General features: G+C 47.6%; 1 long non-coding RNA gene across 1 annotated transcript in view; it reads left to right on the top strand.

Moving 5' to 3' along the window:
- LOC144818958 (uncharacterized) overlaps nucleotides 1–10,701 on the top strand; it is a 206,795-nt gene extending 196,094 nt beyond the window's left edge. The window contains exon 3 of the long non-coding RNA XR_013607185.1: nucleotides 10,593–10,701. This is a non-coding gene — a long non-coding RNA (uncharacterized LOC144818958). The remainder of the gene's footprint in view (nucleotides 1–10,592) is intronic.
- The last annotated feature ends 5,177 nt before the right edge of the window (nucleotides 10,702–15,878 follow it).

Raw genomic sequence — 15,878 nt, 5'->3', positions numbered from 1 at the left:
TCTTCATTTTCTGTTTCCTTTCCTTGTCAATGTCGACTAGTGTTTCGTGGTCCACAGTGACGGTCCTTGATTGAGGCGTGGCGTTTACCATCGGCACTCTTGTTCTCGGTGTCCTTCCCAACATTATTGTGGCTGGGCACTGATTCGTGGTGTTGTGGGGAGTGGTCCGGTAGGCCCTTAGTACTTCGTTCAAAGTTTGTTGGACATCGCGGCGTGTTATCTCTGCTTGTTGGATGGCTTTCTTTAATGTACCCATAAATCTCTCTACCATGCCATTGGCTTGCGGCCACAGTGGAGATATTTTGTGATGTTTGAAGTCGAGATGCTTCGCAAAATCCGCGAACTCATGGCCATTGAACGGGGGCCCGTTGTCGGACTTGACTCTTGCGGGGACACCCCATGCTGCAAAGATGTCGTCCAGTACGGGAATGACAGCAGTTGCTCTGGTGGATGCTATCATGTGTGCGAAGGGAAATCTTGAATATTCATCCATGACAACCATGATGTATTGTCCAGACTGGAGCGGTCCAAAGAAGTCGACCGCTACTTGCTTCCACACCTCATCTGGCAGTTCGGACATTTGAAGAGGTGCTGGTGATTCTTCACGACTCACTAGTTGGCACGTCATGCAGTCTTTTAGAGTTGTCTCTACCATGGAGTCGAGAGAGGGGAAGCAGACTCGTTCTCTCAAAGTCTTCTTTGTGGCGTTCAGGCCTCTGTGTCCTTCGTGGGCTAGATTAATGATGCCTTGGCGCAGGTTGTGAGGAATCACGATCCTTCCCCCTCGCAAGAGAAGGCCGTTGTCACTGATGGACAATTCTTCACGAACACGGTGGAACGCTGTGAGGTCGTGCAGGGGAGGATCCGATCCAGGCGCGGTGTTCAGTGCGTTGCGCCAGGAGTTGTTGCGCACGTGGGACATGACAGTTTGAATCAGCGGGTCAGAAGCAGATGCATTTTGGATGGTTTCCAGGGGAACTGCAGGAGGACACGCTGCATCAATGACGAAATGGATGTAATCGTCTGCAAGAGATACAGTTTTCGTGGCACTCGGTAACGGGTGGCGGGACATATAGTCCGCAGGGTTTTCAGCTTTTCCTGGTTTGTGAACGATCGTGTACACATAGTCTTGGAGTCTCAGACCCCTTCGTTCGATTCGGGGTGGCATCTTAGCGTTGGGATTGCCAAAGATTGTGAGGAGGGCTTGATGATCAGTAATGATGGTAAAATGTTTTCCATATACAAACAAGTGAAAGTGTTCGCACGCCCACACCACAGCCAAGCTTTCCTTCTCCGGTTGGGAGTATGCTCTTTCCGTGTCCGTGAGGCTGCGACTCGCATAGGCGATGATGTGCCGTTGATCAGAATGTTCACGGTATTGGGCGAGAATGGCCCCCAGACCCACCGGACTGGCGTCAACAGTGATCTCTGTCCTTTTGTTTGTGTCAAAGTATGCTAGGTTAGTGGCAGACCCAACAGCTTGTTTTATTTCTGTGAAGGCTTTGGCACACGCTCGTGACCACTCAAAGGGTTGTCCTTGACGTGTCAGTTCTCGGAGCGGGTAGCTGATGGTAGCGTAGTCGCGGATGTATTGCGCGCAGTAGCTCGCCATTCCTAGGAAGGAGCGGAGGTCACTTACATCATTGGGTGTCGGAGTGTCAGCAAGTGCGGCTACCTTGTCGGGGTCTGGTGTCATGCCTTCACTTGAAAAGGTATGGCCATAGAATTTGAGGGTGCTTTTGTGGAATTCGCACTTCTGGGCATTCAGTGTCAGGTTTGCCTGCAGTAGCGCGTGGCACACTCTATCCAGCGCGGTGTCATGTTCAACTTGATCTTTGCCGAAGACCAGCAGGCAGGTCGTCGCTGTAGTTGAAGGAGTTCGGGATCCCTTGTATGACCTTTCGGATCGTTTCCTGGAAGATTTCGGCGGCTGATGAAATGCCGAAGTTCAGGCGCTTGTATCGGAATAAGCCTTGATGCGTGGTAAATGTCGTGATATAGCGCGATTGTTCATGGAGCTCCAGTTGGTGGTAACCTTTGTTCAGGTCAAGTTTGGAGAAAATGGTAGCACCATTCAGTTTCGTGATCATATCACTGATATGAGGCCCTGGGTGTCGCTCCCGTTCGATGGCGGTGTTGGGCGCTCTCATGTCCACGCATAGCCGGACTTTGTTGTCTTGTCCTTTCTTCGGGACCACCACGACCGGTGATACCCAAGGGGTGGGTCCAGACGTGCGTTCTATGATGTCTGATTGTAAAAGGTCTTGTAGCTCGTCATCAACGGCTTGTTGCAAGTGGAAGGGCACCTTCCTGTGATGCTGGGCAACAGGTGTGATGTTTTCGTTGATGTGGAGCTTTACTTTGAAATGGTTCAGTTTGCCCAGACCTTTGAACAGTTTCGGGAATTTTGCCACGATGTCAGGGGCATCTTCCGTCATGTATAGCAGCTCCACCAGCTTCAGTCGTTCCGCTGTTGGCAGACTGAGCAAGCAGTCGGCGAAGTCGGGTCCTTCCACAACGTGGATGTATGCAGGAATTTTCCTGTTCTTGAAAGTCAGTGTGGTATGAAATCGGCCAAGGCACGGCAGTGGTTTCCGGCACATCGATGTGAAAATGCAGACTGCCGCTGGCTCTAGTTTGGGTCGGTTCTTCATCTTCTGGTATTCTAGCGCGCAGATATAATTCAACGAAGCACCTGAGTCCAGGACAAATTTCGCTGGATGGTCTCCTATCAGGATGTCTAGTTTTGGATATCGTTTGAGCCGATCTGGGTCAGCCACCATGCATATGTATTCGTCACTGTCCTGCATTGTTGTTGACGAGTCAAACACTCTACAGACATATTCGTCACTGTCTTGTGACACTGTGGTGAGTGCCGATGAGCTGTTGGATGAAGAGCGGTGAGCCCGTGACCTCGTGGAGTGATGACGGGAACGAGGCGCACTTGTGGATCGGCTGTGTCGGTGGTGGGAATATGTCGAGCTGGTACTAGAACCTGAGGAGTCTGGCTCTCTCTTCTCGTTACAGCACGGGCATGGTGCCGGGTGTCAGATCGTGGAGTGGGTGACCTTCGGGCAGATTGTCTGGCCTGGCAGGCTATCTCAAAGTGATTGTCTTTTCCGCATCGGTGACATCGTTGGCCGATGGCCGGACACTGCCCTGAGTGGGGGTAGTCTTGACCGCATCGATAACAGGCAGGTGCAGGTTTGGTGTGTTTGGTATGTCGTGAGTCTCGGCGGGGTGGTGATTTCCGAGAGCTGCGGTGATGCTTGCTTGTCCTATGCGCACTCGACCCTGGGCGGATGTTTGTGCGCGACTGTATTCGGAAAGCCTGCTCTTTGTGGTCTTTGTCTTTGTCTTTGTGTTCAGGCTTGTGTGTTTCCATCCTCTTAGCATGGTCTTCTGCTTGGTCGTTAATCCTTGTAAGTTCTTCGATTTGTTCTAGTGTGTAGGACTTCTTTAGGAGGCGTCTTCGTAGCGATTCTGAGCGGCAACCATCGATGATTCGGAGCCGTAATGCGTCTTCCGTCTTGAAGTTTTCGAAGTCACAGTGACGCGTCATCCTTTTGATGCGTGTGATGAAATCACCCATGCACTCTCCTTTCTCCTGAGACGCTAGGTTGAACACATAGCGTTCGTAATCGACATTGCGCTTGTGCAGGAATCGCCGATCAAGGGCAGCCTTCACTTCGTCATAAGTGGCTGTGGCAACGTTGGGCATTTCTTTGATTATTTGTGCTATTTCTTGGCCAGCAAGATTTCGTAACGCAACCAGCTTGCGCTTAGAGTCTTGTACGAGAGACCCTTCCATGTAATCTTCAAAGTCCTCGCTCCAGGTTTTCCATGCAGGGCCCATGGTGTTGCCAGGCGTCAGCACCAGCGGCTGTGGTTGTCGCATGAAAGGTGCTCCTATGGACGCTACTTGAGGCACCGCCGTTGTGGTGGGTTGCGTGGGTGCACCTCCGGTCGAGGACGTACTTTGGGCATCGGTATCAGACATGGTGGGTCTGTATAGTAGGTATTTGCACTTATTGTCAGCAGTATTTGATTGTTCTTGTACTCTTTAGTAGTGCTTGTGAGTGTTTCAGCTTATAATTGTCTTCTGCTGCTCCTGCGTGATGTATTTGGCTTTGTTCCCGCCTTTTTAGGTGCTCGGGTCACTTGCCTGACTTTAAAATGGCCGCCGTGTGGGACGCGTGAGTCTATTGAGGGCTTGCCTGACTTTAAAATGGCCGCCGTGTGAGACGCGTGGGTCTATTGAGGGCCGGCGCCTGACTTCACCATGGCCGCCATGTTCCCCGGCTCTCGGCAGTCTCAGGCGCACGTGTGGACCCGCTCTGGCTTGTCTAGCGGTCGCGTGTGCTGGGGACTCACCCTCGCCGTCTTCAAGCCTCGAAGGGGTGCAGGGACATCGCGCTCACCTCGGCGCCGCTCGACTGGGCTCTCCACTTCTTGCGGTCCACAGGCCTCAGAGGGGCAGGTACTAGCGCACCTCAGCGCCGCTTGGCAGGCTCTCCACTTCTCCGCAGCTAGGCGCTATCACGCAGGTACGCCCTCGCGTGCTCTTGCCTGCTCCGCTCGTCCGTGAGCCAGGATCCGCCGCAGGCGTCGCTCTTCTGCACGCTCTTTCCGAAGCTGGCTGATCGTTGGGGCCGGTATTCGGCTGGGCTGCGTGACGTTGTGTGTGGGGTATGGCTCATCCCACCCTCGTCGCCATTGTCACACCTTTACCCGCCCAAATGATCACAGGACACGGAGCTCTAACAGGGGCAACCTTCTTTATTCCCTGCCAGGAAGTTACTGGCTCACAACCTAAATGCTCCTCCTTTTCCTGTCCTTCTTTCCTCCTCCTCATTGCCTGACCTGTCTCACTGGACAGTCAGGCATAACGACACGACATCTGGGTCTGTCACTCAGTACATGGTGGCTGTCCTCCTCTGCCTGGTGAACCTAAAGATCGTGTGGATCCTCCTGAAGCACAGGCAGAGCGTGTTCGCAGAGGGGGCGGGCGGCAGACCGTCTCACCAGAAGCAGCAGGAGCTGCGCGCGGCCCAGGTGGTCGCAGGGCTGGTCGTCCTCTTCCTGTCCTGCACCTTCATCAATGCTGTGCTCCGCCATTTCTCAGACACGCTAAGCGCGGTTACTGCCAGCCGGGTCTTGGTGGATATGTTTGCCTTTTCGTCGCCCTGCATCATTGGAATGGGATTTAAGAGTTTCCGGGAGAAGTTGCAATCTTTGTGCACCTGTTTCTGTCCCCGCCCACCAAACCGCAGACTCATTCTGGGTATCACTCTCACTGAAAGAATGTAAGGGCCACAAGTTTGGGCAACATTTTCTTCCAGAACCTACTCCGACTCGCTAGAAACAACAATTACTGGGACTGAAAGGGAGATACAACTTATGAATCAATTCTATGGCAGGACGGAGGCTCCGATTATGCTTTCTCATTTCTTTACTGAAAAAACACAGCAGCCAATAAGAACACAGTAAAGAAATAAAACACCACATTTCCCATGAGCACCTAGTGACCCTAGAGTAGGCAGTATAAAAGGAACCATAGAGGACAACACTTCCTCTTTCTTTGCTGCTCCGCAGCCAGTTAAGTGCACTTTTTCCTCTACTGTTGATATTGTGCTTCTATTGCTGCTAATTATTGATGTGCTTTTGCTAAATTGGCTTGCGCTGCTGTTATTTGCATTTCCGCATTGTTTGCCGGTTTATTTCGCCGTTCCTGTTACGGCGTTTCTGCGGGGGCGTGTGCTCACCCCCCCGCTTGCAGGCTCGCGTATTCTGCGCGTGTTAGTAGTTTGTGGAGCGGGAGACGGGGCTGAGAGACGCACGTCCAGCTCGCGCGTCTCTCATTTTCGACTGGCTCGCTTGTCACCGCGCATGCGCTGTGTCAATTGTCTACCTGCTCCGGCGGCCGACGTTGACAGCGCATTCCGAGCATTTCTGAGGAGGAATTTGACTTGGCTTTTGTCAGCGCGTGAAAGGCTTTTCTCCCCTGGAGATATTTGAATTGGCTTCTTCTGCCTACGCCCACCTGCCAGGTCGTCAGGCCCCCTGCACGCCCTTGTTCAGTTTAGGACAGGGGTTGTAAAATTTTGCATAGGCTTTGCCTAGAGTGTTAAAGCAAGCCCTCCCTCCACACTTGATTTTGCAGTTTTTCCTGGTTTACTTGGCTTGCTTTGGGGTTTTACACTCCCCCTGAATTGCCCTTTGGGTTGTATATATATTTTTTCCTTCACCTCTGTGGGCATATTACCTTTGCTTAAAGGCATTATGGGAGATTATTATGAGGATGAAGAGTACTACAATGATGATGAGGAGCCTACAGGCTCCATGGATGCCGAGTATGTGGGTCAAGCTTTATTTCATGCTATTGCCCCTTTACAAAGGCAATTATCTGAGTATGCCACTCAGCAAGGATGGTTGCCACATTCTGGACGTTCCAAACGGTCTCCCAAAAATCCACACATGGCGGATTTTGCATAATTGGCTAAATATTTGACTACTTTGCGTCCTTCTAAGAAATCAAAAAGACCTGTGTTGTTGCAACAGGATTCCCCTTCGACCAATGAGTCCTCTACTGATTCTTCTTCTTCAGATCCTGTGGTTCCTCCACCTAAGAAGAAGGCTCGTAAGGAGCACTTTGTGGATGCCCCATCTAAACCCCAAGTGCTTACATTTGACCCTACAGAAATTGTACACCCCAATTCCACTGCCTGGCTTCCCTCCCCTGAAGTGGCTGAATATGTGCAGACGCATATCCGGCGCCCTTTTGATAAAGATGTTCGCACTCGCTTAAGGTCGGAGTGTCCCCGTCCGGATCTTTCTAACAAACTGGCGGAAACGCCTGATGTTGATCCCACTATGGTGACCTATATGAGAAAGTATTCCATAGATCCGAAGAAGGGTCTGGACAGATCCTGGAGGTCCTGTCAGGACAAAATGTTAGACCTTCTTGGCCCCCTGACTAAGATTCTAGACCTGGCTTATCGCGCTAAGGATTCTGACGCTCTCATCGACCCTGAAGAGCTGGTGGGTTGGTCTCAGTGGGCCATCTGCATTCTAGGCAATGCCAATTGCGCTCTATCATGCGAGCGCCGTCGCTCAATTCTCATGAAATTGGACCCCAAATTGACTGATCTAGCTCCTTCAGAATCTGGACCCCTGACTCAGGGCTTGCTTTTTGGCCATCCTTTTCTCAAGGAACTTACTAACTTTGTGGCAACGTTCAGTGGCCTTGATAGAGCTCAGTACAATCTTCGTCTGGCTTTCCGCCCGGTTTTCGGACGGGCTGGACGAAAGGGACGTTCGTCCGGCCGGGGTAACACTCAATCTATCCAACGTGGTGGACAGTCCCAAAGAGGCGGCGGCCAAGACAACTACAATTCTGGCAAATCCAAGTTCTACCCTTCCCGTAAAGGGAGAGGCCAGTATTCCAAAGGCGGCTATGGAGGTGCCCAAAGTGGACGTCTTGATTCCTCGAACTCAGGTGAGCTTGATTCTGGCTTCCGAGGTTGTTTTGGGGGGCAGGTTGAAATATTTCCTCCACAATTGGCAACTAATATCAAGCGTGGGTGTTGGCGACGGTACAAGGTTACAAACTCGAGTTTTACGACCGCCCTCTCCAACACCATCTTCCCGTACCCCATGTTTTTTCCCAACAAGATCAGGCATTCATCTCCGAGGAAATTGAGTCTCTTCTAGCGAAAGGGGCCATCATTCCTTCTTTCTGTCATCCCGACGGCTTCGTCAGCAACGTTTTTCTGGTGGAGAAGAAGGGAGGGGGTTCTCGTCTGGTCCTCAATCTGAAGGACTTCAACGGCGGGGTGGTGTACCGTCACTTCAAAATGGAGGGTATTCACCTTCTTCGAGACGTACTTCAAGAGGGGGACTGGGTGGTCCGTCTCGACCTGAAGGACGCTTACCTGTCTGTTCCAATCTATGGTCCTCATCGTCGCTTCCTCCAGTTTCAATGGCTGGGGAGGTGGTTCGAGTACACTGTCCTCCCATTCGGTCTCTCCTCCGCTCCGTGGTGTTTCACGAAGCTGCTGCGTCCGGTGGTGGAATCTTTGCGAGCCCGGGGGGTCCGCTTGATTGTCTACCTCGACGACATTCTTTTGATGGCTCATTGCCCTCTCCTTTTGCAACAACATTTACAGTGGTCCATCGAACTCTTGCAGTCTCTGGGATTTCTTGTGAATCCTCTGAAATCAGATTTTCAGCCCTCGCAAACAATAGACTTTCTGGAGTTCCGCATCGATTCGGTGGCCTGCCACCTCCTGTTACCCGGTCAGAAGATCAGGGCGATCAAACGGGAATTCGCTTGGTTCTGTCCAAATGGATGGTATCCTTGCGGTCGGTGGCTCGGATAGTCGGTCTATCGTCCTCTTCAATCCAAGCCATTTTCCCAGGGCCCTTACACTATCGGGCTCTTCAACGCCTCAAGATCTGACATCTTCAGAAGGGCCTGCGTTACTCCGACCTCATTCCTCTTTCGGAGGAGGCTCGGTGGGAGATGTTGTGGTGGCTGGACCACATGGAGTCCTGGAACGGTCGTGCGCTGTTCGGAAAGACTCCGGATGTGGTAATCGAGTCGGATGCGAGTCTTTGGGGTTGGGGAGCCCGGTGCGGTTCCCTTCCAACGGGGGGCCGTTGGTCCAAGGAGGAGTTATCCCTTCACATCAATTGCTTGGAGCTTATTGCGGGCTCTTTCGCAATTCGTTGCCTTACCCTCAGGCGTGGAACTGTTGCATTCTCCTGCGCATGGACAATGTCTCAGCGGTGAGATATGTCAACAAGCTCGGGGGTACCAAGTCCAAACTCCTGGCGGAAATTGCGGACTTTTGGCATCTGTGTCTGTGACGTCAGATCACGGTTATTGCCGAATACCTTCCTGGTCGCGACAATCACATTGCGGATTGGAACTCTCGCCATCTGCGGGATTACAGCGATTGGCGGCTTCACCCTTGGGTGTTTCGGATGTTGTCCCGGATTTGGGGACGTTGTCACCTGGACCTTTTTGCCTCTCGCCTGAACAAACAGCTTCCCCTGTTTTACAGTTGGCGCCCGGATCCGGAGGCTCTGGCCACGGATGCGTTTCTCCAGTCGTGGCCTCCTCACCTGTGCTATGCCTTCCCTCCCTTCGTGATGATTCCCAGGGTTCTGGCACGCACGAGGCACTTTCTTTCGGAGCTCATTCTCATCACTCCTCTTTGGAGAGCCCAGGCTTGGTTTCCAGTTCTTCTGGAGATGAGCTGCTCTCCGCCGCTCCTTCGCCCCAGCAAGTGGAACCTGTTGCTGGACCCTCTGCTGGAACCACACCCCCTCATTCTTTCGGGTCATCTCCGTCTTGTGGCGTGGCGGATTTCGGGGGACGCTGGCAAATCCCAGGCCTTTCTTCAGACGCTGCCCGATTTATCGGTGAGGCTTGGGCCCCCAACACACACAAACGTTATGCGTCAGCTTGGAAACAGTGGTGTGATTGGTGTACGCAACGGTCAGTGGATCCCTCTTCTGCAGATGTCACTTTAGTTCTGAATTTTCTCGCATTTATTGCTTCTTCTGGTTTGGCATACAGGATTGTAAATAACTTTCGTTCTGCAATTTCAGCTGGCCATGTTCCTGTTCCTGATAATAAACCTATTGGGGAACATCCTTTGGTTTCCAAATTACTCAGAGGCATTCGGATGGTAAAACCTCCTTGCCCTAAGTATGTCGCCTTGTGGGATGTCTCAGTGGTTTTACGTTTCTTGAATTCATGGCCTTCCAATTCTTTGCTCTCTCGCAAGCAGTTGTCTGCCAAGCTGACTATGTTGCTGTGTCTGTTGTCCTGCAAGCGTGTCTCGGATGTTCGTGCTTTGGATCTTGCTGGTCGCAAGTTCTCTCCGGAGTGTGTTTCATTTGCCATTTCTCGCCGTATTAAATGTAACACATCTTCGGTATCTTATCCTTCTTTTCCACACAATCCAAAGCTTTGTGTGGTTCAGTGCATCAAGGATTATGAGGTGAGTACTGCACCTTTTCGACATGATTTACAGGGTCAACTGCTTATTGCTTTACAGAAGCCTTTTAAGCCTGTCACTCCTGCTACATTGGCGCGTTGGGTGCGCTGGCTCATGTTGGAGGCGGGCATTGACGTCTCCGTCTTTGGGGCTCACTCTGCTCGAGGGGCCATGGCTTCTAAGGCTTTTTCCTTGGGGGTCGGCCTCCAAGATATCATGAAGGCCGCTGATTGGTCTTCCGAATCAGTATTTAAAACGTTTTATTTTAAACCTATTGTGGATGTTGCTTCTGTTGTGGTGGCTAAGCTTTGAACAAGCATAATCGGAGCCTCCGTCCTGCCATAGAATTAAAAATTTGCTAACATTCGTGCCAAGAATTTTCAATTCTATTAAGGACAGGATGCGAGGATTATCCCACCCTTGTTTATATCTGCATTACAGTGTTATTATCACTGATTGGATGTACATGTATTTTTCTATGCATGATGCTGTTCTATGCCTTGTTTTTTCCCACCCTTTTGTCTAACTATGATTCCTACGATCGGTGGGTTTTGGTTATTACGGCTCTGTTTTACCTTTTAGGTTCAGATCCTAAATGAGCTGCTGATCTCGTGTTCCACGTGCCAGGAATCGATGCTCTGCGCAGACGAACTTCTACTTCTGTTTCATCGTCCTGCATCCCGATGGCCTGTGCTTCGTGTTCTCGTTCATCTCTCGTTTGGATTCTTGGAACTTTAACTTATTGTTGAACTGGTCGGCACAAAGAAAGAGGAAGTGTTGTCCTCTATGGTTCCTTTTATACTGCCTACTCTATGGTCACTACGTGCTCATGGGAAATGTAGTGTTTTATTTCTTTACTGTGTTCTTATTGGCTGCTGTGTTTTTTCAGTAAAGAAATGAGAAAGCATAATCCTCACCTCCTGTCCTTAATAGAATTGAAAATTCTTGGCACGAATGTTAGCAAATCTTAAATTCTGCATATATTTGTTGTCTCCACACTCCTTTCAAGGTCCCCTTACCTCTACTGTCGACGAGGCAGCAACAGATTACAAACCACCGCTCTCAAACCAAAGGGTTCAGGTGTGATGCTTACTGGCAAATGACACATACGTCTGTTCCACATCTATGGCCAACTTTGTCCAGCATTCACGGTAATGGAGGCCAGAATGTTCCACAGATGTATCTTCCCTGTATATGGTGTGTTAATTAAATCTGTACGGTTTGCTTCTTTCAATAATAAACACCACACTCATTTAAAATTCTTGTCTGTGAACATTTTCAGGAAATGGTTGCCATGTCCTCGTGCCACTGCAATGTCAGACATTTTAACTCTGTAAATATGTGTGTTGATGGGTCTCTCCTGGTCTCACTGGGCTCTAATGCACTCTTTGAAGCCAGCACCCATTCTAGATTCCGGGTTCCCATGGAAAGATTCAGACTTTTCGCTCCATCTTTGCCTTCTAGTTAGTTGTGAAATAAGTCATCCAGATCTTGACTGGCATTTTTCTAAATAGAGAGGTATTTGTTTAGGGCAGAGTAGGTTTTGCTGCTGTGTAGGTTGCAAAGAGCTTTTTAGGGTTTGTCCTGTTTTTGTAGTGAGGGAGCTGGCAACCAAACTGAAAAGATCTTTTTAAGATATGACGGTGTAGCAGATAAGCTATGTTTTTTATATAAATATATCTGTATGGAGATTGGATATGGTTGTCATTAGACTTTCTGCACTATACTTGTTGTCTGTGAACCACTCGTTATTCCATATCGAGGACAGATGAGTGTTGTGAGGCTGAAAGTAATGATTTTAAGCTTCAGGGGTGTTAGCTTAATTATGATATTGGTGACTGATTCTGAATAGAGTAGTCATGAAATAGCCATTTATTTCGATTTCATGGTTGATTACAAAGGTACAGACTTGACAGAGCCGAGTAACATTAAATAGTCCCTTTCCATTTCTTTTATGGCTTCTGCTGCCCTGATATTAGTGGGCAGCTGTGAAACATCAGACTAAGATTTAGTCGGAAGAGCATCACAATGGCTGGTGAAACCCCTCTAGATATTTTAGAAAAATACCACAAAGCCGATATGTTAAAAAAAAATTTGGAGAGTTTTCTATATGCTGCCCTCTTTTTTCTTAAACAGAGTTTTCAGGCAAGACATGGATTATACTTCCGTTGACCTAATTCCAGGAAACAATTGCATCAGCACCCTAGTAGTTTGACTGAGCCACTACTGGAAGCCTGACACCAGCTTAATCTATGCTTACTATTTAAATCTCAATACAATACATAAAAATACAGAAACAAGAGTACAACATATACAAGTTATGAAATATGTAATTTAATTCATAAACACAAAATATAGAAAAATAGATATTTTAATAGGAAAGTTAAAGTTTTTCCGAATTTGCTTTAATTTCTAAAAGAAGACAACATGCTAGATCCTAACTTACCACTTTTTCTTTTTTTCTCTTAATATATGTGTGCTTTTTGTTGGTGCATGTCAGTCCTTCAATTGAGCACCAGTTGTCCATTCTAGATTGTGTTTGATGTACTTGAGTCACTTCCATGACTCAAGCAAAGGATATCAACTTAATATCTAGCCTCCAATTTCAAAGTCCTTCACGTTTACAAAGAATGTGACATGTTTTCATTTTGATTTTGTGTGTATATGTACTTCATTATTCTTCTAATATTATTTAATTTTCTAAACAGTCTTGGACCTCCAGGGATCCTTTGAATTCAAGTTAGGAACCCCTGAGCAGAGATTTTGTATTCCTTTGTTAAGGCATGTTATTATTAGATTGAACATTTTCAGCTCTGCGATAATCTCTGGAAGTTCTTTTGCAAACTGCAATTCTAATCAACTTCGACCTAGGTAAATTTGAGTCCATGTTCACAGTGGATTTCATTGAAGATTTGGTGACTCATTTCATTGCAGCACTGACAATGTTGATCAGTAAATCTATCAAAGATTGCCATGAACCGGTCGAGATATGATCTAGTTCCTTAATCTATATGCAAAATCCATGGCCTTAGGTCTAACTCCCGCTTTGACAAGTTTCCCAAAACTAAAGGGCATATTTACAAGCCCCTTTAGCAACAGGAACGTCACTTTTAGTGACGTGCCAGTGGCGATAAACCCTTTGCCTTATTTACAAGGTGGCATTAAGTCACTTAACATGGTTTAATGTCGCCTTGTAAATAAGGCCCCCTTTCACGCGACACTTAGCGTGAAAGGGGCGTGGAATGAGTGTTCAGGTGGGCGGTCCACCCCAACACCTTTTGATTTTTTATGCTGCCCCCTATATATATTTGGGTGGTGTAACCAGGTGGCAGCACCAAATTAAGACCAAGGAAAATCTGGTTTTAACATGGTGTTTGCTGTTTCTATGTGTGTTGCATTGTGCACACATAGAAACAATAAATTGCCATGAATGATTGTTTATGTGCAGGAAGGTGTCTATTCCTGCACATAAACAATCATTCCATCAACACTGGGCGCTAGGCAGCTGAATTTAGCGCCAGCGCAGGAAGAAATCAGGGGTGTGCCATATTATTGTAAATACGGCACATCCCTGCGTTTCTAAAGTGACAGAGCGGGTCGTTAGCAATTTTGGCGCTAACCCGTGTTTCACCACTTTCTTTTACATACGCTAGGTGCCATATTTAATATTATATGGTGCATTCCTGTCCTCTCCTTGCTGTGGCGCACTATGTGCTACCTAGCGACGACGCAGGCACTCTTGCACCATAATGCAAGGGTTCCTCCTTTGCAAGCAGGATTGCTTTTGTGGCGGAAGGAATACATTCCTGCACAAAATGAATCATTTGACTTTTTTGTTCTTTCTGCATGCGTAGAAAGAGGAAACAATACTAGGAGAAATAAATATATTTCTCCTAGTTACGCCTACCCTCGGAAGGCACAGCATTTTGACGCATTCCCAGGCTTATCACTCATGGTAAATAAGCCCAAATCACTGGGTGGGTGCGTGGCAACACCCCAGCTCCACCCATGGACACCTCCCTGGGACAGAGTAAGGCAAGGCAGCGACTTGCACTGCCTTGCGTTAATCCAGATTTACCAAGCCACACAAGGTAGCCTTGCGTGGCTTGGTAAGTCTTATTCTAGGTTTTACGACACACTGTGTCCCTTTGCATGGCACAAGGGCGACGCAAAACCTTTGATAAATCTAGCCCTAAGTTTCTGGGCAAATCACATCTTACCCCTGTCTGTGAAATGGTATAAAAAAAAACGTGTAAGATGATATAAAGTGTGTGTAATGTAAATACTATAAAAAAAGTGACCAAATTACATGTTTGTATTCACCAACCACTTATTGAACACATTCTGGTTTCTATAATCCTAAAACCGGACACCATACTGTTAGAAGTGCAGAACCCTGTATTTGAGATGCAGGAATAAAAACGTTGTTAGACCTGGCACCTTGGCGTGAGTCTCCCTTCCACTTTTTGCTGATGTGCCTCATGTGTTTTGCTGGTGTTAGCTGCTCAGAGCACTGTGCCACTGCCAATCAGTGCCACAGTGCAAGTGCTCCCTATGAAAAGTGTATATTGATTGGTTTCCATGATTGGCTTATTTGGTTTACTAAATCATCAAGAAGGGAGGGAGAAGGAAGGTGTGATCCATTCAGCTTCCTTGAACTAAATGTACAAAAAATCAAATGGGGAAAGGATCACTTGTCCTGCATAACCTTGGTATGCAATATTTCGACGTGTCCCAATTTAAAAACCCTCATACACGTGTCTATTAGATGGTAGGGGCGGTTTATCTTGGTTCTCCGCCTATTGAACACGTGTCTGCATCATCATCGGGTTAGTGATTATGCAACCTCCACCCGGAGGAATACCCCTGGTTAAAAACAGTAGTGATCAGTGATATGTTTGAAGGGGTAAATTCTGTAAAATACGCGTACAGCCAGAATTGGATTTTAATAGGTCTGGATTCAAGTTAGTTAAAAATATAACTGTTGTGCGTTTCTAAGAGTATTTAGGACTCTCACGCACTATAATGAGCTGGTGTACTTAAAATGGTCGACATGTTTCAGCCCTTGTTCGCATAGGTGTGTCAGGTGGGCTTTCTTCAGGACCAGTGTGCAGTGTGATAAAGGATCGTGGGTGTCTTAGAAGGTGTGATCCTCAAAAGAGATTGTTCTTTTCAGAAAACAATGTGAAAGATTAAGATATATTAATCTTAGTCTTAGTAAGGTCTTGTGGGTACCTGTAATACACAAGAAACAAAGGGGAAGGGAAGGAGGAAAGGGAGGGGGTTTTTACGGACACATATAGGAAAACATTTTCCATTTTTGTTACAGCAACTAGAAAATGGCAATACTTCGTGAGACCACACAGTCATCACATGGCAAAGAGTCACTCTCTCACTCTCTTCGTTTTTCTCTTTTTTATCAATTGAGGTCATAAGGGCAAAATATCTCTACTTGTTCCTCTTAACCTTTTAAGGCTATTAATGCATTAGAACAAAGGAAATTGTCAACAGATTGTTGATATGTAACTGATCGTTGTTGATAATATTTGGTAATCATAGTTATTGTTATGTGGGGATGCAACCTTTGCCCAGAACAATCCATTACTTTCATTCACTACATTTTTGTTGCGTGAAAATTGCTTTTTGTGCTCTATCACTCTCACATTCACAGTGATGTCCAAAGTGATAATGGTACTCAGGCCATTCATTCAGTATTAATGATGGTTTTTAGTAGTGGTTTTTTATCATCGCTATCATCATGCGGCAATACGGCAAATGTCCAAACCACTCCACTACTTTCATTCGTTACCTCTATGTTATGTCGAGAATTGTTAATTGTGCTTATTCACTCTCACAGTGTTGACATTG

The sequence above is a fragment of the Lissotriton helveticus genome, chromosome 2_1, assembly GCF_964261635.1.
Source record: "Lissotriton helveticus chromosome 2_1, aLisHel1.1, whole genome shotgun sequence".
Taxonomy (NCBI): Eukaryota; Metazoa; Chordata; class Amphibia; order Caudata; family Salamandridae; genus Lissotriton; species Lissotriton helveticus.
The sequence above is the reverse complement of the archived record's forward strand: the minus strand, read 5'-3'. Positions and strand labels throughout refer to the sequence as shown.